Source organism: Lepidochelys kempii, chromosome 3 (genome assembly GCF_965140265.1).
Source record: "Lepidochelys kempii isolate rLepKem1 chromosome 3, rLepKem1.hap2, whole genome shotgun sequence".
NCBI classification, from domain to species: domain Eukaryota; kingdom Metazoa; phylum Chordata; order Testudines; family Cheloniidae; genus Lepidochelys; species Lepidochelys kempii.
Genome location: NC_133258.1, coordinates 10,539,801 through 10,565,033, shown reverse-complemented (window position 1 = coordinate 10,565,033; position 25,233 = coordinate 10,539,801). Strand labels below are relative to the sequence as shown.

Here is a 25,233-nt window from a genome sequence, read left to right as displayed (position 1 = left end):
GTGGAATTTTCCTATTGCTCTAAAAGCAACTTTTCAATATACAATTGCTTATGCAAATTGAAATGCTGCTCCCACTCCAGAGTTCATATCGGAATGTGCCTCGAAGTTTTTGTCTTCCTCTGCAAGAAACAAGGGCCTTTGGGGGCCAGATCTACACCAGTTTACACGAGTGGAGGGTCTGACCCATTGACTTCAATGGTCTGCCATGCGTGGAAGAGAGAACACAGACCCAGATATACAATAGGTCTTGTTGAACTTCTACCGACAAGTGCAGAGGGCAGCTGCTAGCCTCCCAATGGGTCAATCTCTATTTTGTTTGTGCCTCTGATTAGCTTCTCCCACGTAGAAGCTTCTTAAAGGGACACTGCACACTTAAAAAAAAACCCATCACCCTTCTGTCCAAAAATGTTTCCCCTGCTGAACTGCTACATCTAAGATTGTTATAATGGGAAGAGATTGGAAGGAAAAAACACAAGCTGTTTAATTAGGGAATTTTTTAATGGATTTTCCTCTGTAGAAAAGCCAAAAGTGTTTTTTCTTCCTGGTTTCTTCATGTTCACATCCCAGGCCAGGTGTCTTCTGTGAATCTGGTTCTGTCTGCTGCCAATAATGGCTGAGAACATCCTGGAGACATCATTCCTCAGCCTTTTGAAAGAGGAAGGGCCTGGCAACAAAACAGCAAGCCCTCTGATAGAGCCACAAGAGGTGGGAAGGTGGTTGCAAGAGTGTGGAACATTCCAGTGAAGAAGGCTATAAACTGGGGCAAAGGGTGAAGATTAGGAGGGACCGGGAGCCTGGGCAAGGTGGGCGGAAGAAATTAATGTTTACCATACTGTGATCTCCTCCGTAAGCACTGAGATAACTCACCTTTCTGCTACTTTCCCAGCTGCTCAAGCTTCCCATATTGCAAATGGAATCAACTAAAAATTAAACACATAAACAGTTTAATTGTATTAATAATTACCAGAGCAAAAATGCCATTAACTGCACTTATACATGATATAATATCAACAGCAAACTGCTGAATGTGAATATCGGAGTTAGAAAATATAATCATCCCTTCCAACATTTGAAAATTAACTAATGGGGCGGTCTAAAGATATGATGGATTTGGCAAGACTGTTTAAATAAAACCAACATCCAAAGGTCTACAAATTCATAGTAAAGGTTCTACAAGCCACTCACCTATATCAAATGCCCTTCAATAAATATACACAACGCCCATCAGTATACACAATGCTCATCAACAAACATACCACTCTAGAGGTCATGACCCAAAGCAAAGACCAAGAAGAGAATTCCCATCTCTGCCTATCCTGCCACACACCAAGCTACCATTCCTGCACCTATGCCTGCACCTTATATACCACGTATTCATCTCTGCAATGCACCCAACATCTATGGTCCAGCAACCGGACTCAAGCTCACTCACAAGCATTGGGAACCACTAATATTTCACCTCTAGTCCTCATATCTCACCTCTAGTACTTCATCCCAGTGTACTAACTGCCCCAATACCTATGTGGGTGTAACCAGACAATCACTACGCTCTCAAATGAACTCACACAGGACAATGATAAAAGACAAAAACATCACATCACCTATCTCTGAGCACTCTATATCTGATCTATCAGTCCTCATCCTCAAAAGAAACTACACAAAAAAAGCCAAGCCTGGGAGCTTATATTCATAGCTTTGCTAGACACTAAAAATCATGGTCTTAACACTGGATTTATGGTTTATAACAACAACCTGTAACTCACTAATCCCCCTTTTCATCCTGTGTTACAGGGGTGTTAATTGGCTTCTTCAACTTGAATGGTCTCTTAGAATATGTGTTAACTGCTTATGCTAAAGTAGCTAGTCAAACTTGCATTTAGCTGAAACGCTTAATACCTTTCCCAGACCTGAAGAAGAGCTCTGTGTAGCTCAAAAGATTGTCTCTCTCACCAAGAGAAGTTGATCGAATAAAAGATATTATCTCACCCACCTTGAACCTCTAGTCCTTGCTATATAGTCTGGAAACAATGCTGTTTTACATTCACCATAAACAAGAGTGTTCCAATCCATGTCATCTCGCCATAGGCGCGGACTTCCTCAGTTCCCAGGGCATTCTTGACCCTCGCTCTGCCCAAGGCCCCGCTCCCACTCCACTCCTTCCCTCAAACCACCATCCCCGCTTCTTCCCACCCCACCCCGCCCCCTGCCCCTGCCTCTTCCTGCCCCCGCTCCTCCCTCTGCCCCCAGAGCCTCCTGCACGCTGCTGAACAGCTGACTGGCAGGCGGGAGGCGCTGGGAGGGAGGGGGAGGAGCTGATCAGCCGGTCTACCAGTGGGTACTGAGCACCCACTATTTTTTCCCATGGGTGCTCCAGAGTCGGTGCCTATGATCTCTATAATTAAATAGATCCTGTTTGGAACAATCCACTCATGAGACATCTAGATAGGCTTATGTGCAGTGCTGGGCAGGAGCCGGTGGTTGTGGTACTTGCTGTACCAATGGCGTAGGGAAAGATAGGAGGCCAAATTTTAGCTGCTAAATAAGAGATTAAAGCCCAGGACCTCCATCGTAGCATTCTCTGAAATGCTTCCAGTTCCAAGTGCAGGACCACTCAGCCAGGCAGAACTGCAAGGTATCAATGTGTGGATGAGACAATGGTGTTGAGATAAGGGATTGAGGCTTATTATGAACTGGAAAACCTTTTGCGAAAGCAGGATCCTGTACAGAAAGGATGGGCTCCACCTAAACCAAAATGGAACCAGACTGATGATGATGTAAAGTTAAGGAGGACATAAAGGAGTTTTTAAACTAAGGGCTCTGGGAAAGCCAGAGAAGCATCCAGTTCAGAAAATCACATCCCTTACAGGAGGATTTATTCAAGGGGATTCTCTATATCCTAATAAAGAAGAGAGGATAGAATTTGATAAAGTACAGGTAAGAACTGAAGAGAAACACTCAATGGAAAAAAAAAGCCTCATTCAATTACATCACATGAAGGCAGACAACTAAATATTGACAAATTTTACAGGTGCTTGTACACAAATGCTAGAAGTTTAAATATGAATCTGGGTTAAAAGGTATTGACATAATAGGCAGGCACCACAGAAAGTTGGTGGAACTATGATAACCAATGGGACATCCGATGAAGTGAGCTGTAGCTCACGAAAGCTGATGCTCAAATAAATTGGTTAGTCTCTAAGGTGCCACAAGTCCTCCTTTTCTTTTTGCGAATACAGACGAACACGGCTGCTACTCTGAAACCTGTCAATGGGACACGGTAAGACGAAGCATATGCACCAACTGCATGGGTGCCCAGGGCTCAAGCACCCACAGAGAAAAAAATAGGGGGTGTTCAGCACCCACCAGCCACTCCAAGCTACACTGTGACCTACTTCAGCCCCATCTCAAGGGGACATGGTATAGGAATGATGCCTTCCCTGGGGGTTGTATGCCCTGCCCCTCATAGAATCCCCTGCCTATTGCCAGTGGCCCTGGTGTAGCTGCACTGACTTCACTGGAGTTTCACCAGGGATGTGTTTGGCCCCATGGGTCTTCCCAGTAATGCTGGCCAAGAACCCCTGCTGTTCTATCCCGGCTGGTTAGCAGGGCATAGGGATGCCGGTTGTCTGGGGATGTGTTCTTAGCATCCCTTCGCTGCCCTATAAAACAAGCTGTGTGTGCATGGTACCAAGAAACAGCTGGATTTTGCTTTTTTTAAAAAATCTTCTCCACAGGGAGCTTGTGCCCTTTGGTTTATTGTTGATGAAGAAGGGCCACACCCCGCAGTCCTTACTTAGGCATCCTGCCCATTTATAGTGAAGAGATTTGAATCTAAGGTGGGGCCTGAGCAAGGGTTGCAGGATTTGATCTGGAATCTGGAATTGTCACGCTTGCTTCTAAAAACCTACGTGTGAACTCCTGGCTCTATGCGGTCCAGGCATGGATGGACACAAAAACCTACCACTAAAAGTAAATCCTGAGTTGTGGAGGGAGGATACTGCTCCATGTGTAAATAGGGACTGGCGCTCCCCTTAATTCCAAATCATTCATACCCTGGGGGAGCTTTCTGGGCAATGGTAAGGGGTAGGGGATTATTTGGAGAAGGAGCAAGGTGCTGGGGGAATCTGGGCAGTGGAAGGGAGCTAATGACCTGTTTTAAGTACTAAGAATTTGAGCCCTTCTTTTTGTAGTCTCATAGGTACAAATAGGTGGAAATTTGCACACATGCAAAATGCTGGTCTCCATACCCAGATTAACTGCACGCTGAAGCAGCACCCCATCAGCTGGAGCAGCCTGGACAGAGAAGGTGAGAACAGCCAAGAGACAATAAAGGCTCTTCCGTACTGCAGGTCTGCTGAGCCTAGCATCACTGGGGATCCTATTGGGATCCAGGAAGTGGGCAGGCGGAAGCCCGTCCACTGCTAAAGGACCCCCCCCCCCCCAGCCTAAGGGGAGGATCCACAGGACCTGGAAGCCAAGTGATTCCGGGGGACAACAAATGAAATAACAGGGACAGGAGTGCGGTCAAAGGATCAAACAAAGGGAACCTGACCTAGCATCACTGGAGATAGTAGGCATCAACACAGATTTTTTGCTGTTGAAATCAGATGCTCTCTATATTTACAGAGCTCTGGGATGGTCGGGCAATGCTGAGGTTTGGTATATTTCTTGGTAAAGAAGCATTTCTAGACCTTTGGGAAGCAGGCGGGTTATGTTAACCCCTGCTGTTGTCAGCATCATGGCTGTATGTTGCTATCCACAGGATGAATTGCCAGTGAGTGGTTCTATAGATTACAAAACCTGAACTGGGGCCAACCCACTGGGCGTGTTTGTGTCTGATACAGCCTGATGCTGTGTATCCATAGAAAGGCAGTGGCTAAGTTGGGGTCAGAGATTCTTTGGCTATATCTTCCCTGCCAAACAGGATGTGTTTCGACACCGAGATCAGTAACTCAGAAGAGCTCGCTCACTATGAAATCCTAGTAGTGACAAGGCACAGGTAGCTTTTACCTCACTGTAGCCAATCAAGACAACACTGTATCCACACACCTGGTGTTTACCTTGGACTAGCTACAATGAGGTAAAAACGGCAGAGGCTTGTCTCCACTAGGCCCTTATAGCACAATAGCTAACTCATGTTAACTATCTTACTGGGAAAACACACCTCCTTTGGCACTGGAGACAGAATCTTTGTATTATGTGCTAATCAGCTGACCCTGCTATCTCCTAGATGATAGAGACGGGAAAGACCTACAAGGTCATCTGCCCCACCGACGGAACAGGATGGTCCCTATTGTACAGTTGCTCATGTTCCAGTCATTATTCTTTCCTCCTTTATAGCTTGTTGGGGCGGGAGGGGTATAAGCACCTACAAGATATCCGTGGCCACCATAGTGTGAGACTGCTCTTCGCCTCCCTCCCAAGCTTCGTTATCCAGTTGCTCCCCTCTCAGCTCCTCCTTCCCATCAACTTTGCTGCTCTGCTCTGGCTAAGGCTGTCGCACTGGAGAACACAGTTACGTCTTGTCTACACTGCAAGGTGGAGCTGCGTTCTAATCATGGCTTGGGGGGGCAGCTGTGTTATTACCAGCTCCCCTGGCACAGCCGCATCGGTGGTACAGAAAAGCCCAAAACACTGGTTCAAATGAGAGGGAAGCCACTGAGCTGTTGATTGGGGGTTGGACTAGATGACCTCCTGAGGTCCCTTCCAACCTGGTATTCTATGATTCCATGATTTCTGGGGAGGGCCGGAGACTCTGGTACAGAGAGGTGCTGGTGGATTTTATGCTCTATCTGACTTTCAGCTGCTGAGAAACTGAAGTTAACTAAAATCTCAAGGCTCCCAACTGAAGCCCCTTTGGATCCAAGCCCTGTTACCATGGCAACCGAGAGCTCACGCATGGCTAGCCCAAAGGTCTACGCAGAACCCTGTGAGTCACATGTAGGGCCTACGGCTCATTGCACAGTATCCTTGAGAAACCCTGACTTCTGTATGGTTAATAACAGGGGCCATGGCCTAATGTAAGACCACAGGCAGGGATTCCTTGGATTTAACGAACCACATCCCAAATGACATCAACAGGAACAGCTACTGACCTTTAGAAAAGTAGGATTTGCCTGGAGCACTCACAGCTGCGTTTGACGAGTGGCCCGTGTACAAATTTCACACCCCCATGTTTGCATGGAGTTGTCAAAGCAGGTCTCACCTGTCCAAAGGGCCATGGGGGCAGATCTGGTGGGCACAGTTTATCTGATTGTGTGTGTTCCTGTATAGCTGCAAGAAGCCTCTCCTACACTGCACAGCTGCGCACAGTGGGAGCCCTTCACCTCCCCTGAGCGCTTAGGGAATATCTGCACTGCACTTAGACCCCCGTGGCTGGCCCGGGCCAGCTGACTCAGGCACATGGGGCTCAGGCTAAGGGGCTGTTTAATTGTGGTATAAGATGCTCTGGCTTGGGATGGAGCCCAGGCTCTAGGACCCTGCAAGGCGGGAAGATCCCACAGCTCAGGCCGAGCGCAGACGTCTGCCCTGCAGTTAAACAGCCCTTTAGCCCAAGTCAGCTGGCACGGGCCAGTGACAGGTTTCTAATTGCAGTGTAGACAGAACCGCAGATCCTGCAGTGCTGTAGTACTAGACTGGCTGCCCCAGGAAAGTGCTGTGTTCATTCTGCTTTAGAAAGAAAACAAATCCCTTCAACTTGGGAAGGTTTTGGGGGTCCAGAGCTCCCTTTCCACACACACCCTAATCTTTCTTGAAAAGGTTTGGTTTGGACAAAGTTTCAATTAATCAAAAATGCTCCAACCCTCTCTAGTAACAAGTTTGAATCTGTGCTAGGTGTATCCTATTAGCCAATCAGGGCCATTGATTATTCTACCCCCCCTTTAGTAACAGTCATAGAATCATAGAAGATTAGGGTTCGAAGAGACCTCAGGAGGTCATCTAGTCCAATCCCCTGCTCAAAGCAGGACCAACACCCACTAAATCATCCCAGCCAGGGCTTTGTCAAGCCGGGCCTTAAAAACCATTAAGGATGGAGATTCCACCACCTCCCTAGGTAACCCATTCCAGTGCTTCACCATAGTATTTCCTAATATCCAACCTAGACCTCCCCCACTGCAACTTGAGACCATTGCTTCTTGTTCTGTCATCTGCCACAACTGAGAACAGCCGAGCTCCATCCTCTTTGGAACCCCCTTTCAGGTAGTAGAAGGCTGCTATTAAATCCCCCCTCACTCTTCTCTTCTGCAGTCACTTCAAAAGGATGAAGTAGAAAAGACACCTGCCCTCTGCTGCGATAGCAATGCAAGAATCATTTTTATTAAAGGAACATGATTTGAAATCAGACAGTTGTTCAGAAAAGCAGAATTAACATTGCTTTCCCCCTCTCTGGCCGCTAAGAATCCCCTGTGTGGATTTCTTCAGATTCCAGCAGATTTTTTATATGACTTTTTTACAGCAGGGCCTACCAAAACCGCAGGATGCAATTTTTGTTTCCTTCCAGGGACAGAACCCATTTCGGCACTGACCCCTGCTGGCAACACAGGAGCTACGTATTTGTACAAAGAGGAAAGACGGATCAGACAAAGTGTCGTTCACAAAAGACAGAAAAACAGGGACTGTGAGTTTAGATTGATAGAAACCATGGAAATTGCCAGTTAAGTTAATGAAGTGCACTCGTACAACAGCTACAGCCTAGGGCAACTGTCAGAGTGCTGGCCATCTGCACAGCACAATAATCTCTTTATTACTATTCATTATTTACAGTGGAATCAAGCAGTCTCCATTGAAATTGGGGCCCCACTGTACGAGCACATAGCTAGAGACAGTCCCTGAGTGCTTGTCCCAGTCACTTAGACTTTCTAGGACTCAGTTCCCTGCCCATTCAAGAGGGATAATGGCACTTCCCTACCTCCTAGGGCTGGAGGGAAAGTGTTAAAGACTGTGAGCTACTATGGTAATGGGAACCATCAAAGTACCTAATTTAGACAGAGTTAGGAACAGAACCCAGGAGCCCCAAATCTCACTCCAGTATCCTACTGGTCTATGCTATTACATGCCCTGCCCTCCCCCCCTCCCCCCCCCAGTATCTTCTCTGGAAGTTGGAGCAGATCTGTATTTCCCTGGCTCTGAGTATAGATAGACGGCAACAGCTATTTACACTATAAGCCTTTAAGGGCAAAGGCAGTATTTGTGAGATTTAGGTTTCGTGAGACACATTTGCTTAGGTTCAAAAGGTCTCCCTCTGGAGCCTGTCCCAGTCTCAGACAAACCTGGCTTGATTTGTGACTTGGAATTATACAAAATCCACAAGCTCACACAGTTCCAGCCCAAAGCCAGCTGGAGCCCTGAGGTTTGGGCCGAGCTTCCCTTTGAGATCCGTCCTCACCTGAAGCTCCAGAGCTTCAGACCCCCGTGCTGACTGGAGGATGCTTGAAAAGTAATTAATAGTAACGAGTGGACATCTTAAATATATCTCAACAGTAATCTAGCCTGGAGACCTGCAATCAGCTGATATTGGTGTGTTTCCCTCGCATTGATAGAGACATCCCATTTACAAGCCTACACAAATTGGCATTTTACCTGGGGCTCCCATGGCTCCTTCTATGTCATCCAGCAAGGCAGTTCCTGGGGTTCATCTTGGTCCTCAGACTGGGCCTGTTCCTGGAAAACCAAGAAGAGAAGAGCAAAGAGAAGGTAAAGAGCCCGCATGGCTGATGATGCTCAGCTAGGATCTTAGTGTCCCTGCAGAGAAGAGACTCAGAGACAGGTTGAGGCTATGCTGCTTTAAAAGATAAAAGAGGCTAGAGTCCCAGTTTTAATGTGGGTTATAAACAGAGGACAGGACATTGTGTGTGTGGAAATTCCTGCAAATTCCCTTTGATGTTACTCTGATTAGGGCTCTGCTCTCAGCTGCACATCCAATCTATTTACTTTAGGCTTGCTGATGATAATCTCTCCTGCTCCCTATCTGTTTGAAGATGTGTAAATGAAGCACCTGAGGGACCTGTCATCTCCTTCTGATCCAAGAGAAAGATAAATACCAGCTCCCTGCCAAAAGCAGAAAAGACAGTGAGAATTATTTGAGATCACATGCCAAGATTATGCTTGACCTCTCCCCTCACAGGCCTGGTCTTCACTAGGAAAACACTGTTGTCTTTTGGAATCACCTATCTAAGGTACTTAGCCAGCCCCCATCCCTACAGTATCTGAGCATGTCATAAGGGTTAACATATTTATCCTCTGAACCTTCCTCTGAGGCAGAGCAGTGCTATCTTCCATGTAAAGAGGGGAAACTGAGGCACACAGCCTTGTCCAAGTCCACACAAGAAGTTTGTAGCAGAACATAGAATTGAACCCGGTCTTCAAATCCTCAGTTAGTACCCAGAGCAGTGGACCATCCTTCCTCTCACCTAGAGTTCAATCTTAGACTGGGAAGGGACCGCCAGAGATCATCTAATCCAACCCCCTACATTGAGACAGGACCAAACCTAGACCATCACTGACAGGTGTTTGTCCAAGTTCTGCTTAAAAACCTCCAATGATGGGGATTCCACTCTCTCACTTGGAAGCCTGTTCCAGATCTTAACTACCCTTATCGTTAGAAAGATTTCCCTAATATCTAACCCAAATCTCCCTGGCTGCAGATTGAACCTATTATTTCAGAGGACATGGAAAAAGGTTGATCACCATCCTCTTTAGAATAGCCCCTTGCAGACTGTTATCAGGGTCTATCAGGATAGGATGGATTGCAACCTCAGCAAGTTCACAGATGACACTAAGCTGGGGGGAGAGATAGATATGCTGGAGGGTAGGGATAGGGTTCAGAGTGACCTAGACAAATTGGAGGATTGGGCTAAAAAAATTTGATGAGGTTCAACAAGGACAAGTGGAGAGTCCTGCACTTAGGAAGGAAGAATCCCATGCACCGCTACAGGCTGGGGACCGACAAGCTAAGCAGCAGTTCTGCAGAAAAGGACCTGGGGATTACATGGCCAAGAAGCAGGTTATCAGTCAGCAGTGTGCCCTTGTTGCCAAGAAGGCTAATGGCATATTGGGCTGCATTAGTAGGAGCATTGCCAACAGATCGAAGGAATTGATTATTCCCCTCTATTCGGCACATTGTGAGGCCACATATGGTGTATTGCATCCCGTTTTGGGCCCCTCACTACAGAAAGGATGTGGACAAATTGGAGAGAGTCCAGAGGAGGGCAACAAAAATGATCGGGGGCTGGGGCACATGACTTACAAGGAGAGGCTGAGGGAACTGGGCTTGTTTAGTCTGCAGAAGAGAAGAGTGAGGGGGGATTTGATAGCAGCCTTCAAATACCTGAAAGGGGGTTCCAAAGAGGATGGAGCTTGGCTGTTCTCAGTGGTGGCAGATGACAGAACAAGGAGCAATGGTCTCAAGTTGCAGTGGGGGAGGTCTATGTTGGATATTAGGAAACACTATTTCACTAGGAGGATGGTGAAGCAATGGAAGGGGTTACCTAGGGAGGTAGTAGAGGTTTTTAAGGCCCGGCTTGATAAAGCCCTGGCTGGCATGATTTAGTGGGTGTTGGTCCTGCTTTGAGCAGGGGGTTGGACTAGATGACCTCCTGAGGTCTCTTCCAACCCTGAGATTCTATGATTCTATGACTTTCCCCTTGACCAGTGATATTCAGATTGCAGCTCACAAGTGGTTCTTTAATGTGTCTCCTGTGGCTCTTTGCAGCACATGATATTAAAACACTGTGTGATTTAATTATTAACCAATCTAAGTTATTAACCAGTCAGGATGCTTTTAGTATGTGATTAACCAATTAGCTTATCTACTTGCACTAAATTATTAACTTATTTGCTGTAAGAATTAGATAGATAGATAGATAGATAGATAGATAGATAGATAGATAGATAGATAGATATTTCCACTGCCATACTGTTTAAATATGAACAGTACTACTGTAAATGAAACAATGAATTCGCATGACTGTGGCTCTTTTAAGTAATGTTGATCACTAATTTGGCTCCTGAACCACTGAGGTCTGAGTCTCACTGCTGTAGACTACATCTCCCTAGTTTGCTTATGGAAACGTCATGTGGGAGTTTGTCAAAAGCCTTGCTAAACTCAAGGTATATTTTGTCTACAGCTTCCTCCTATCCATTAGACCAATAATCCTGTCAAAGAAGGAAATTAGGTTGATTTGGCATGATTTTTTTCTTCACAAATCCATGCTGGCTATTCCTTATATTCCTGTTATTCTCCAGGTGCTTACAAATTGATTGTTTAATAATTTGTCCCAGTATCTCGCCACGTATCGAAGTTAAGCTGACTGGTCTTAAATTCCGCCAGTCCTCTTTGTTCCCCTATTAAAGATAGGTGTATGAATGCATGATGCTGAAGCTGCTTGGGCACAGTAAAGACAGTGTGAAGCCTTAAAGTAGGAATGAGTCCCTTGCACACTGCCATACTACAGGAACCTTAATGTACATGAGACTCAGTCTCCAGATAAAATGTAAAATAGTCAGGGTACTACACCTAGGGGATGCAATTATCAGGGCTGCAGACGGACAAACACCTGTCTGGCAGAGAAACCTAGACACTACACTTATTCAATGCCCAGTTGACAAAAATTGGCAACAACTGGTAAAATGTCTGTATCACTTAGCAAGGGAAACTCAGCTACAAATGAGCAGTAAAGTTCAACACATCACCGTTGGTTCTCCTCTACTTTGGCATAGGTTGCTCCTTTCTGAACATATGATGGGAGTTTCCTCACATCATTGACTTTTGGCAAATGGTCAGCCAGTGCATTTTGGACACTGCTACAGTTCAATGGGCCGTAGATTCCAGGGTTTTACACAGAGCTTCCTCCCCAGTCTCTACCAATGAGATGTCTGTCCTCTTCTCTCCTTGGTTGCACAAAGTGGAATAGCTAGAAGCTGGAAATTATCCAGTCCATCTACAGAAGGCCTGGCCCACATAATAGCAATGGATAAACTGACCCTATGATTGAGAGACGTGCTTGCTGACTACAAGGGACTCCCTGTGGGGTAAATTAGAAAATCTCCACTTACTAAGTAACTGTGAGTTAGCCTATCTGAAAGAAGACTGCAACTAATAATTTGCATGGAAATCAGCTGGCAGGTTTCCCTAAAAATGGGATCAGTGAAGTCATCCATCATACAGATAGGTTATTGCAAAATTACCTCCCACGTCATTCCAAGTTGCTCTGATCTGCTGTCTCTGCTCTCCACCTGCAATTCTTTCTATTTATTCTAGATTTGGAGTTGATAATCTCTCCTGCTTTCCAGCTGTTTGACTGTTCTCCTGGGGGATGCATTCTTTCCTGCAGCTGAGGTAAAAATAAAAAAAATATATCTTGATACTATTAAAAATGCTTTTATTTTCTGATGAAATGTTTTGAAATGAACAATTTTTGTTTTGATTTGAATCACATGGAAACAAATCCAAACTTTTTCATTTTGGGAGGTGGGGGAGCAGTTTCACTTTTTTTCTCTTTCTAAGAGGAAAAGAGAGAGGGAAAAAAGGGGAAACACCCATAAAAAATGAAAACTGAACCATTTTTCATTTGTTCCATTTGATTCAAATCAAAACAAAAATTGTTCATTTCAAAACATTTCATCAAAAAATCAAAAATCTTTGAATGGTTTCAACATTTTCCCAATTCTATCTCATTGGAAAGAAAGAATTATTATTAATTATTGTTATTTGTTTTGTGGTCGTATCTAGGAGCCCCAGTCTTGGCCTAGGACCCCATTGTGCTAGGTGCTGGACAAACACAGTCCCTACCCTGGTAAATCCTTCATTCCCTCACTCATTCCCCCTTTTTATCTGTTGGTGGGGGGTCAGACCTCAAACCCCACAACATTTCAACCCCATTGGATTCAAATCATAATAAATTTTTTGTACTGAACTGTTTTGTTGAAAAATCAGAACATTCAGTGAAAAATTTCCAACAAAATAAAACAAAATTCATTTTGTCAAAAACTTTTCCTAGAAGAGAATTCCCCCCCCTTTTTTTTAAACTAGCCCTACAAATCATACAGCATGAATTACAAATAGAAAATAAACAAAGCAATAGCCTTAGGCCAAGGTTTTCAAAAGTGATCAGTGATTTTTGGGTGCTCAACTTCAGAAACCTTCGAAAGGTCTTGAGTGTCAGAGAACAGGTGCTCAGTTCTTTTGGGAAAAACAGGCCCCTTGAAGGTATGCCAGTTTGAGTACCCCCAAAGTGAGGCCCTTAAAAATCACTAGCTGCTTGGAAAATCTTGGTCACAGTATTTTAATATACATTTATGCTCAGAAAAGTGACACAGATAGGTATCTAAAAATCCAGCTGTATTATTTCTTTATAAGTAGGGATTCAGGATTCGCTGGTTATCTGGTTGTTTGGTTTAAATTCTCCTGTGTGCTGGTGAGCGATGCAACCCGCATCTGAACAATTCCTGCTGCCCATGAGAATAGAACCCAAAAGCAGCACCAGGACTCCACCAGGAATCATTAAAGGTGGGTATAGGAACATGGAAACCTGCCAGCTCATGGTCAGAAGAGAGCTAGAGGCCCATGGGAAAGTGTGTGCATGAAGAGCAAGCTGAAAGACTTGAGGAGTGAGGATGTCATCAGGAGTAACTTGGGGAAAAAAACAGCCCAATTGAAAGGATTCCTCATTAATGTTTTTATGTGTTATCTACTCCCGGACTTGAAAGGATAATTGTCTTTGTACCTGCTGTAAAAGTCAAAGGTCCCCTTGATGCTATACAGTGTCTGCACAACTGAATAAACAGTGAAACAGGTGGTGAGCAGGAGGGATGATCCTCAGCAACTCCAGGATAAACTTAAAGGTTATGGCTCTTAGGGTAGAGTCACCAGATCAGAGCAACAGGTCTTTTCATTCCTCTAATCCCCCATGCATACAGATGATGTAGGGCCAGAAAAGATGACTTTGTTATCCAGGCAGGCCCCTGTGCTTCACAGCAGCCTTCACAACATAGAAATCATTGACTCATGAAAATCAGATGTTAGGAAAGAACAGGTAGGTCATCTAGTCTGTTCTTTGGGACCAGTGCCAGATTGATTTTATCAGTCCATTTCCTTGTGTCCTGTGCAGTCTAGTGGAAAATGTACCAAGCAATGCAGCTTCTACCTCTTCCCTTGCAATGTGCTAACACTGTCTAATGGTGCTTATGGTGGGGATTATCTACTGATTGCCAGTCTAAATTTACACTGGGTTAGGTGCTCAGCTACTAGGGCACGAGGGTCTCTATAAGGTCAATAGAGAGACCCCATTACTCCTTTTGCTTGTCTACACACAAATATTGCACTATTTTGTCTTCTATCAATGTTGCTAAACCATTGCATTACACTGGTTTTGTGCATTCACACTGTCACAAGTCATATCGCATTACGAGGCTTGTGTCTACACAGCATTCTGCTCACATAGATTGAATGGCATTGCATTGTGGGTAAGTATCTCCCAGGGTCCTTGGCACTGTTTCCAGCCTCAAAGCCTTCTGGGCAGTTTTCACAATGGACAGTGGGTGACCTCCTTATTTCCTCTTTTTCTCAGAACTCATCTGATTCCAGTGCCATTTTCAAACTACGTGGTGCCATCACGACTGAAGAGTACTTGCAATCCTGTGTATGGAATGAGAGTAAAGCAGATCCTGTGGTGTGTTAGCTAAGGTACTTATCTGGCCTCATTACAATAGCATCTGAGCACCTGACAATCGTTAATGTATTTACCCTCACAACGCCTTGGTGAGGGAGGTCAGTGCTGTTACCTCTGTTTTAAGAATGGGGAACGGAGGCACAGAGAGTTTAAATCCAGATTCTTAAAGGCACTTAAGCATTGTGTTACTGACTCATGCAATGCCTAACCATGCTGCCCAGTGGGATTTTCAAGCCTGAGCAAGGTGCCCAAGTTTCCCTTACAATGTATGGGGAGAGTTAGGTGTCTGTCGAAGGGATTTTCACAAGCTGGTCAGCTGAGTGGAGAGCTGCCTAAGCTAGCCAGGACTGAAATGCTGAGAAGAGGGGTGGGGAGAAGGGAGGGGCTTAGGCACCTAAGCGGGTGACCTGGTGCACCTGGCTCATGGTGCTTCAACTGGTGGCCTACAGGGGGAAAACCAGCCCATGGGGATGATTTCGTCTGGTCCCTGAATTTGTTCACCATCCCAGGGGAAATACGCTACAAATGGTGTCCTCTGCACAGCGTAACCACTCACTCACCATACTTACAATGTCATGCTGCATGAAGGACAATGATGGGCCAGGGATAGGCCCTCCTTCTGCTTGGGATCTTCAGTCACAAACTCTCTCCTGGAGTTAGGCTTCTAAGCAAGGTCAGTCGCTTAGGTAGCCCATGCCATAGAAGCCAAGACTCACCCTCTTTCAGTCTGCTGCTCAATATCTTTCTCATGCTCACCCTGTGTTTCCCTGAGCTCTGGGCTGTCCTTTCTGATGATAGTCTTCTGTCCCCTCCCCCCCATCCATAGCCTGTCTCTGGCCTTCCTGATGTTGGGGCTGGCAGGTAACAGGTCTTAGGCATGCTCAGAGACCGCCTATAAGATTAACTCCCTATCAAAAATAGGCATTCCCCTGTCTAGTTGAAAAATCCCACTTCATAGCTCCAGAGTTTGGGCTTGAGTGAGGGCTGCAAAAAAGCCATTCGCTGTGGGGTCAGCCAAGGGGATTTAGGTGCCTGTGGAGTTAGGGCAGCTGAGCGGCAGCTTTGAAAATGACAGTGGCACCTAAACGATGGTCTTAGATGCCTAAGAAACTGAGCCTAAGTGACTTGACCAACTTCACACAAGAAGTCTGTGGTGAAGCCTGGAATTGAAGCCAGGTCCTCAAGTCCCAGGCTGGTCCCTAGCCCCGGGACCATCCTTCCTGTCCTTATATTGGAGAAGCACAATAAGGGGTCTGTGGTGGTTGCCGGGAGATTCCACAGATGGTGGTAATTGCTAGATGGGGACCTGGTACTTGAGTCTGTGGAGATAATTCTTTGGGTCTGGCCAACCAGTGGTGGAATCATCTTGGTATGGAAGCCTGGGATGAGCAAAGTGGATTGAGAAGTTCAGGGTGTGGATGACATCTTACTAGGAGCTCAGTGCTGAGCTAACCCTGCAGCATGAGAGTGTCCGGCCCTGTAGCATGAGAGTGTCCCACACTGTGTGGCAATCACCTTCATACCATATAATCTAACTGCTCTCTTTCCTTTGTTTTCATACATGTAGATAACTCCAGTATCTGTTTCTCATCTCCTCCTTATTCAGGTAACATACACAGTTATCCATGTCACTTATTATTTCTCTTGTGAAGCATCTGCCAACCATTCCACTGTCCATTAGGCTACATTTCCGCTGAGGTACCTGGTTCACATTCTAGGACAGTTTCTTCATCATCATCATTGTCATCGGCATCATTATTACATTAGCCACATTAGGCTCTTTCCAGACCGTAGACGAAAGTGTGATCCCTTCTTTGAGGAGCTCACAGCCAAAGAGAGACAAGTAAATTGAGAGTCAGGCGAAGTGGAACATCAACCTGTGTTGCCAACTCTCATGATTTCATTGTGAGTCTTGCAATATTTGGTGCTTTTGTTTAAGCCCCAGCTGCTGGAATCAAGCAATTGCAGAAGAAAGGCATAATGAGATCTGATAGATGGTGCCTAAAGCTAGAAGAATCCAGGCTAGAAATGTTTTTAACAGCTAAGGCAATTGACCATTGGAACAAGTTAGCAAGGGTTGTGGTGGATTCTTCATCACTTGCCGTCTCTATATCAAGACTGGGCTAACTTTCTAAAAGATATGGTATAGCTGAAACCAAAGTTATGGGCATGATGCAAAAATTAGTGGGTGAGGTTCTTTGGCTTATATTATGCTGGAGGCCAGAGTAGATTATCATAATCATGGAATCATAGAAATGTAGTGCTGAAAGGGGCCTCAAGATGTCATCTAGTCCATCCCCCTGCACTGAGGCAAGATTAAGTATACGTAGACCATCCCCAAAATGGTTCCTCTGTCCTTTGATTCTCAGCTTTCATTTAAAAAACAAAAAATATGTTTCCCAGTTTCTAGCCCTCCTCTTTGTGGGGAAGTATGAGAATGTGACTGTAATGTTCCATAAAGCCTCAGAACCCAGAAGGCCAAGGAAAAATAGCCATAATTATTTTTTTAAAACACAATCTCAAAGACAATCTCATGATTTTTGTTGGGCCTGAATCCAGATTTGTGACTGCCTAGGCTTGCAGTGCAGAGTTATCCTTCTGACGATTTGTTGGCACATGTGAATGAATATAGGGAGGAGAATGGCTTTGTGGAAGGACCTGCCTGGCCCTCTGCTCCCTGCATTGCATCCCCTCCTGAAGATCTCGTGTCTATCCTGATGTGACGTTATTGACTTGCACTGGGACTGTATAGAACATTGTTGCAACCAAGGTCCTGTAGTGGCACCAAATCTTGTATAAAGGGGGTCAAATAAGGTGTCTAAGACGAGGTTATAGTTTGTTGGGTATGATTATGCTGTCTGTTTGCATGTATCATTTTTGTATTTAAAGATATAAGTATTGGCTCTATACTGTCTATGTTTCAAACTTATGCTATGCTTCTGGGTGACACCCCAGACAAGTTGGGGTCAGCTCTGCCTAGCCTGCTGGATGGCCCATTAAGGACCATCAGCTATACAACTGACCCATTGAGAGTAGGCAGACACGCCTTGCGACTCAGCAAGGTATGCAGGGACCTGTCTATGGACAGAACTCTGAGGTTTTTCCAGGCCATGTGATGGACAGCTTGTCTTTGGGACAAAGAAAGAAAAACCACATGGCAAGAGAATATAAAAAGCTGCTGCAGCTCCTCCATCTGGTCTTCAATCCTGCTTCTTACCTCTGGAGGAACTTTGCTACACTGAAGCTTTGAACAAAGGACTGATGACCCATCCCAGCTGTGGATGTTCTCCAGAGACTTGATTTGAACCTGCAGTTTATTCTATCACTGCTGCAAGCCTGAACCAAGAACTTTGCCATTACTGTATGTAATTGATTCCATTTACCCAATTCTAGCTCTCATCTATATCTATTTCCTTTTATGAATAAACCTTTAGATTTTATATCCTAAAGGATTGGCAACAGCGTGATTTGTGGGTAAGATCTGATTTGTATATTGACCTGGGTCTGGGGCTTGGTCCTTTGGGATCGAGAGAACCTTTTTTCTTTTACTGGGGTATTGGTTTTCATAACCATTTGTCCCCATAACGAGGGGCACTGGTGGTGATACTGGGAAACTGGAGTGTCAAAGGGAATTGCTTGTGTGACTTGTGGTTAGCCAATGGGGTAAAACCAAAGTCTTCTCTGTTTGGCTGGTTTGGTTTGCCTTGGTGTGCATAGAAACCCCAGCCTTGGGCTGTAACTGCCCTGCTGTAAGCAATTTGTCCTGAATTGGCACTCTCAGTAGGGTCCCGCCAGAACCAGCATCGTTACACCTGGACAAGGCCTGTATGAACTTTGCTGACAGTGGCTCATGGGTTCTGTGGTTCTATGTAAGGTAGTCACAAGTTTCTCCTCACCTGTGCCAATATCAGCAAAGTTCATAGAGGCATTGGCCATGACAGAGACAGGGTTTTCAGGAGGGGAAGCAATGTGGAGAGAGGATGGCCAAGCTGGTCCTTCCACAAAGCCCCTCCCCTGATATGAGCCAGGCTTATCCCATTGAAGCTGCTCCGCAGGACACACCCTGGTGGCCTGAATGTGCTTCTGCAGGTAGTTTTGCCTCATTAACAGAGATAAGTGAAATTGCACAGTGGGGGTTATCACTGTGTCCCCCTTTGTACAGGGGAGGCCTGCACATTGCTCAGGACCATCCCGAGGGACATTCTGGGCCCAGACAGCTCTGCTGGTCAATGAGGAGAGAAGATATTACCCTAACTTCTTCTCATTCCTCCCACTTTGAGGTGGTTTGCACCCCTGGAGTGCTAGGAGACAGCAATAAATGTGTGACAACTGCCATCTTGGCTGATACGCCCGTGATTGAACCGAAGAGCTTCAGAGCTAACGGCAGGAGCTGTTATAGCTTGAGTTAAACAGCCAAGACTCCCCAGTTGAGGCTGTAACAGCTCACTTCCTTTGCAAGTTGGGCACTGAGGGGTTCCTGTAACATACACTGAACAAAAAGAACAGGAGGACTTGTGGCACCTTAGAGACTAACAAATTTATTTGAGCATAAGCTTTCGTGAGCTAGAGCACACTTCATTGGATGCATTCAGTACACTGAACAGTAAGTTACACATACACTCTCCAGGGTGAGGAGACTGATTATCTCTAGTCATTGTGTGAGGGGCCCAAGGAGGGGACGGTTCTTGCACCTTCACACATGCAAGAATGTGGCCTGGTCTATCCCTGGGCTCTCCGTTTCTGGAAGCAAAGCAATAGAAATATGTGGTGTTATTATTGTATTGCAGTGGCATCCCAGAGCGCCAGTCATGGACCAGGCCTCCATTGTGCTACATGCTGTGGAAACAGAACAAAAAGGCAGAATCTTTAAGCCAAAGAGCGTCCAACCTATATAAAATACCATTCCAGCTGGCATCCAGGTGGAGCAGAAGGGGGTAGGTTCTGGCCTATAAATCCTAACACTGCCTGGATGACCCTATGTGGAAGACCACCACGCTCCCCATGACTTTGCTGCGCCAGTCAGCAAGGCCACTGGAGCTGCTGCTCCCTTAATACACTAGGGAGTGAAGTGTTGCCAAGGCTTTCTCAGCGAGCCCCCCTCAGCTTTGGAATCCACTATCCACTTCCATCTGCAACAGCCTGAATTTACAGGCTGTCAGGGCATGCTGAAAAGCCTGGTTTCCTCAGCAGGCACTCGGGGAAGGAGCAGATAGCTGAGGCTGGGGTTTCTTTGAGGAATATAAGAGGCTGCAGATGGCTAGGAGTGATGGGGACTCGTTGAGGATCCTGGGGGGATGTTATGTGTTGGGAGGATTCTGCTGTTCTCTTGTGATGGTTTGTAACCGATGGCCAAAGGTGCCCAGAGACTGAGTTAGGAGCAGCTCCGTGTGTTTGTTTATGACGGAAATGATTGAATTAAACATGATGATATCTGGGAAGAGGGAGACGATGGATCCTTCAGATGTGCCAGCTGCACAACAGACAACAGATACTCACACAGCTGGGGAGCAGGAGGGCTTATCTCCCGCGAGGGATTGTCAGTAGAAAGGATGACAGACTGAGAGCAGAGTGGCCAGATAAGAACAACATCAAAGCGGGTTTGGAGCAATTTCATGGCCTCTGGAGCCGCACCCTAAAAATCCTCCCACAAAGTAAATTAATCTTCTTTCCTCCTTAGGGAACTGCATAAATGCAGAGACTCTCCTTCCTCTTTCTGCAGAGGAGCACCTGTCTCACTGACTCTCCGTGCCTCTTCTCTTCAGTGACTCTGGGATCCAGCCAATCTTCGGCCATGAAGACCCTTTACCTTCTCTTTGCTGTTTTCTGCTTAGTTTTCCATGTCCAGGCCAATCCCATGCCTGTTCCTGAGGATGTGCCACAAGGGGAGCCCCAAAACCTGGATGGTGGGATAGGAGTGGAAGATGTTGATGTTGTCGAAGGTAATTTGGAGAAATATATGTTTGCCAGTGGAATATCTGATTACGTGAGAGAACGATATCCATGGTCTGTGGAGAGACAGTTGTAGATACCTGTGTGTGAGTGTGCATGTGGATGTATGTCTGTGAGTGTGTGTGTGTGTGTGTGTGTGTGTAAGCAATAACACACAGCAAAGTGTGCCTGACACACACACAGGTCTGGTGTGTTGTGGGGTACGAACTGACCAGATATTTCAAAAGAATTCAGTGTGGAGCGTGGGCTCTTTTGAAATTCACCCTGGGGACCTGCTGGCTGCTGAGCCACTTGGCTGAACAGCCTGAATTGAGGGTGCTGAGCATTGACAGTCTAGCCTGAGCTCCTCAGAGAATCCAGGCCCATGAAACTACGGCTGTGTTATATTTAAAGTGGCTCTGTCACTGCTCAGCAGCTCCTACGCCAGTGGTCTCCAACTTCCCCTTCACCGTTGTTGCCTGCCTTTCTGCTCCCTCTTTTGGGGAGACAAAGCCTGATTGGCTTAAACAGGGGAAAGGGAGCAATTTAAAATCACTAACGGCATCTAGAGTGTTTTACAGCATGAGAAGAAGAATTAAGGGTGGGATCCACCTACCCCCAAAATGTGAACCCATGTGAACGCTGATGATTACTCCAAATCTGCATCCCTGCTCTTTACACGAAGGCATCATAATATCTCGGGTTTTGTTTTTTAATCCACTGGAACAAGAGGGTACTCACTATCTACAGAACCCAATGAAATCGTATTTGGGCTTTTGTGTAAGAAAGCAAAGGTAGAAAGCCTCTGTGCGGGAAGAGGGGCACAGGACAGTGGGACGGGTTTCACAGAAAGGATGCTGTACTTATCTCAAATATGTTAACACAGGAAAACACGTGCTTTGATCTTTTAATCCAGAATGGTGTATCCATCTGTGCTGTGTTATTACTAAGAGTTGGATGGGTTTGTAATGATGAATGATAGTCTTGCTGTTAGGATAATAGATTCCGCCTGTCGGTAGCTGACTTACCTGTGCTCTTCACTGACTGAATGGACTATCTCTCTTGTTCGGAAATCCACATAGCTTGAATTTGTGAATATAAAAATCACAGAGATTTTTTTGTGTGTGCAGCTCCTGGTGGTCAGGCCAACCCTATGGTGTGCTCGTTTTCTGGCGGTACTTGCAGAAATGATCGATGCTTTGATAAAGAAGTGACAAGTGGAATGTGTTACCCAGGCGTAGTGTGCTGTATAAGACCGTGAGTGGAGACGTCAGAACTCCAGACACAGAATTCAGAGCATCCAGACCAAATGTGTCCATCCATATATATATATATATCTCAAGCTGTTCTGAAATCATGTTCCTATAATTAAAAGCAATCCTTGCATTAGTATCACTCTGTGTGTGTGTGTGTGTGTGTGTTTATTTCCCCAAGACAGACTAATTTATAAGTCTGGATATTTGGGCTCTTTAGAAGCCTAACTACATTTGCAAGTCTGGGTTTATCGGAGGAAGCCACATGGGGTCCTCCCATGGAGAGAGATGTAGCCTATAGGGCTAGCCTGCTTGCATGCCTATATAGCGTGTCTTATAGATTTCTTATTTTCTTATGGGTTGGATTATTTGTTTTATTTTAATAGATTTATAGGTTTATAGTAAAGTATTTTGGCTGTAACTCAAGGGACCTACAGGCCACATCCTGTATATTGTGCTAAGGCAAAGTTAGCATACATATGGTTGGGAGCTTTCACCTAGATAGGGCGTGATGAACTAAAGCATAAAGTCCATATATGGCTGCGACCTTTAACATAGGATGCATAATAAAGGATGCATTGAAGCAGGTTGGCATCAGGGGCTTCCTAAGTTTATATCCCCTGTGAACTTAACAGGTACACCACAAGGAAAGAACTAAAATAACCAGGTAGGACAGAAATAACAAATGTGAGAATGTTCTATTGTCTTTAATATGTATGTATATGTCATCAGTATGTACAAACATAGTAGTCCATGGAGTAGGTGTATCCTAACATTTTTGGGTGAGGAAACTAAATTTGGACATAGAAGAAGGGCTCAAGTACTCAAGCTCTATGAGAGGGGTGACCCACCATGCCAAGGAAGTGTCTAAGTTTCTAAGCTTCAGGGGTTCTGAGCTTCGAGCTTCACGTTTCCAGGCTTCTTTGTTTATTAGTCTATTAGTTCTTAAATGTAAGTTTTAAGTCAGTAAGTTAAGTAAAACTCTAAGTTAGCTTTGAGATCTCTTTAGCTTCTCCTAAGCTCTGCACCTCGCACTCAAGAATTGAGGAACCTGGACCAAAACTCTCTTGGCATGCCAGAGGTGAGGCTGGTCCTTTGTCTCTTACCACAAGGTTATCAAGTAAGGGTGTGAGTATATTAATCAAAACGGATGGCCAGGATCCCCTGGGGGACTAACATGAAGGGGAAAGGAGTCCAGCAGAGCTGGCTGTATTTCAAGGAATCCCTGTTGAGGTTACAGGGACAAACCATCCCGATGAGTCGAAAGAATAGTAAATATGGCAGGCGACCAGCTTGGCTTAATGGTGAAATCCTAGCGGATCTTAAACATAAAAAAGAAGCTTACAAGAAGTGGAAGGTTGGACATATGACCAGGGATGAGTATAAAAATATTGCTCGGGCATGTAGGAATGATATCAGGAGGGCCAAATCGCACCTGGAGCTGCAGCTAGCGAGAGATGTCAAGAGTAACAAGAAGGGTTTCTTCAGGTATGTTGGCAACAAGAAGAAAGCCAAGGAAAGTGTGGGCCCCTTACTGAATGAGGGAGGCAACCTAGTGACAGAGGATGTGGAAAAAGCTAATGTACTCAATGCTTTTTTTGCCTCTGTCTTCACTAACAAGGTCAGCTCCCAGACTGCTGCGCTGGGCATCACAAAATGGGGAAGAGATGGCCAGCCCTCTGTGGAGATAGAGGTGGTTAGGGACTATTTAGAAAAGCTGGACATGCACAAGTCCATGGGGCCGGACGAGTTGCATCCGAGAGTGCTGAAGGAATTGGCGGCTGTGATTGCAGAGCCATTGGCCATTATCTTTGAAAACTCGTGGCGAATGGGGGAAGTCCCGGATGACTGGAAAAAGGCTAATGTAGTGCCAATCTTTAAAAAAGGGAAGAAGGAGGATCCTGGGAACTACAGGCCAGTCAGCCTCACCTCAGTCCCTGGAAAAATCATGGAGCAGGTCCTCAAAGAATCAATCCTGAAGCACTTGCATGAGAGGAAAGTGATCAGGAACAGCCAGCATGGATTCACCAAGGGAAGGTCATACCTGACTAATCTAATCGCCTTCTATGATGAGATTACTGGTTCAGTGGATGAAGGGAAAGCAGTGGATGTATTGTTTCTTGACTTTAGCAAAGCTTTTGACACGGTCTCCCACAGTATTCTTGTCAGCAAGTTAAGGAAGTATGGGCTGGATGAATGCACTATAAGGTGGGTAGAAAGCTGGCTAGATTGTCGGGCTCAACGGGTAGTGATCAATGGCTCCATGTCTAGTTGGCAGCCGGTGTCAAGTGGAGTGCCCCAGGGGTCGGTCCTGGAGCCGGTTTTGTTCAATATCTTCATAAATGATCTGGAGGATGGTGTAGATTGCACTCTCAGCAAATTTGCGGATGATACTAAACTGGGAGGAGTGGTAGATACGCTGGAGGGGAGGGATAGGATACAGAAGGACCTAGACAAATTGGAGGATTGGGCCAAAAGAAATCTGATGAGCTTCAATAAGGATAAGTGCAGGGTTCTGCACTTAGGACGGAAGAATCCAATGCACCGCTACAGACTAGGGGCCGAATGGCTAGGCAGCAGTTCTGCGGAAAAGGACCTAGGGGTGACAGTGGATGAGAAGCTGGATATGAGTCAGCAGTGTGCCCTTGTTGCCAAGAAGGCCAATGGCATTTTGGGATGTATAAGTAGGGGCATAGCGAGCAGATCGAGGGATGTGATCGTTCCCCTCTATTCGACATTGGTGAGGCCTCATCTGGAGTACTGTGTCCAGTTTTGGGCCCCACACTACAAGAAGGATGTGGATAAATTGGAGAGAGTCCAACGAAGGGCAACAAAAATGATTAGGGGCCTAGAACACATGACTTATGAGGAGAGGCTGAGAGAGCTGGGATTGTTTAGTCTGTAGAAGAGAAGAATGAGGGGGGATTTGATAGCTGCTTTCAACTACCTGAAAGGGGGTTCCAAAGAGGATGGCTCTAGACTGTTCTCAATGGTAGCAGATGACAGAACGAGGAGTAAGGGTCTCAAGTTGCAGTGGGGGAGGTTTAGATTGGATATTAGGAAAAACTTTTTCACTAAGAGGGTGGTGAAACACTGGAATGCGTTACCTAGGGAGGTGGTAGAATCTCCTTCCTTAGAGGATTTTAAGGTCAGGCTTGACAAAGCCCTGGCTGGGATGATTTAACTGGGAATTGGTCCTGCTTCGAGCAGGGGGTTGGACTAGATGACCTTCTGGGGTCCCTTCCAACCCTGATATTCTATGATTCTATGATTCTATGAAAAGCTTTATAGTATGTAATACCACATGTATCTTTAGAATAATAGTATTGCATTTGTAACTCTGATTATGTTAGCATTAGATTACTATTTGATCAGAATTCCAT

General features: G+C 45.6%; 2 long non-coding RNA genes across 4 annotated transcripts; one reads left to right on the top strand and one right to left on the bottom strand.

Moving 5' to 3' along the window:
* Positions 1 to 545: 545 nt before the first annotated feature.
* On the bottom strand, positions 546 to 8,690 carry LOC140908106 (uncharacterized). The gene is made up of 3 exons (XR_012157755.1): positions 8,581 to 8,690; positions 868 to 920; positions 546 to 757 (listed from the first exon to the last, which is right to left on the bottom strand). It is a non-coding gene; the product is annotated as an uncharacterized lncRNA (long non-coding RNA).
* Positions 8,691 to 11,923: 3,233 nt separating this feature from the next.
* LOC140908487 (uncharacterized) lies at positions 11,924 to 16,737 on the top strand. 3 transcript variants are annotated; one of them, XR_012157884.1, is made up of 3 exons: positions 11,924 to 12,030; positions 12,260 to 12,337; positions 13,358 to 16,737. It is a non-coding gene; the product is annotated as an uncharacterized lncRNA (long non-coding RNA). The 3 variants fall into 3 exon arrangements; XR_012157885.1 differs by lacking the exon at positions 11,924 to 12,030 and having other exon boundaries at positions 12,085 to 12,337; positions 13,361 to 16,737; XR_012157883.1 differs by lacking the exon at positions 11,924 to 12,030 and having other exon boundaries at positions 12,085 to 12,337.
* Positions 16,738 to 25,233: the final 8,496 nt, after the last annotated feature.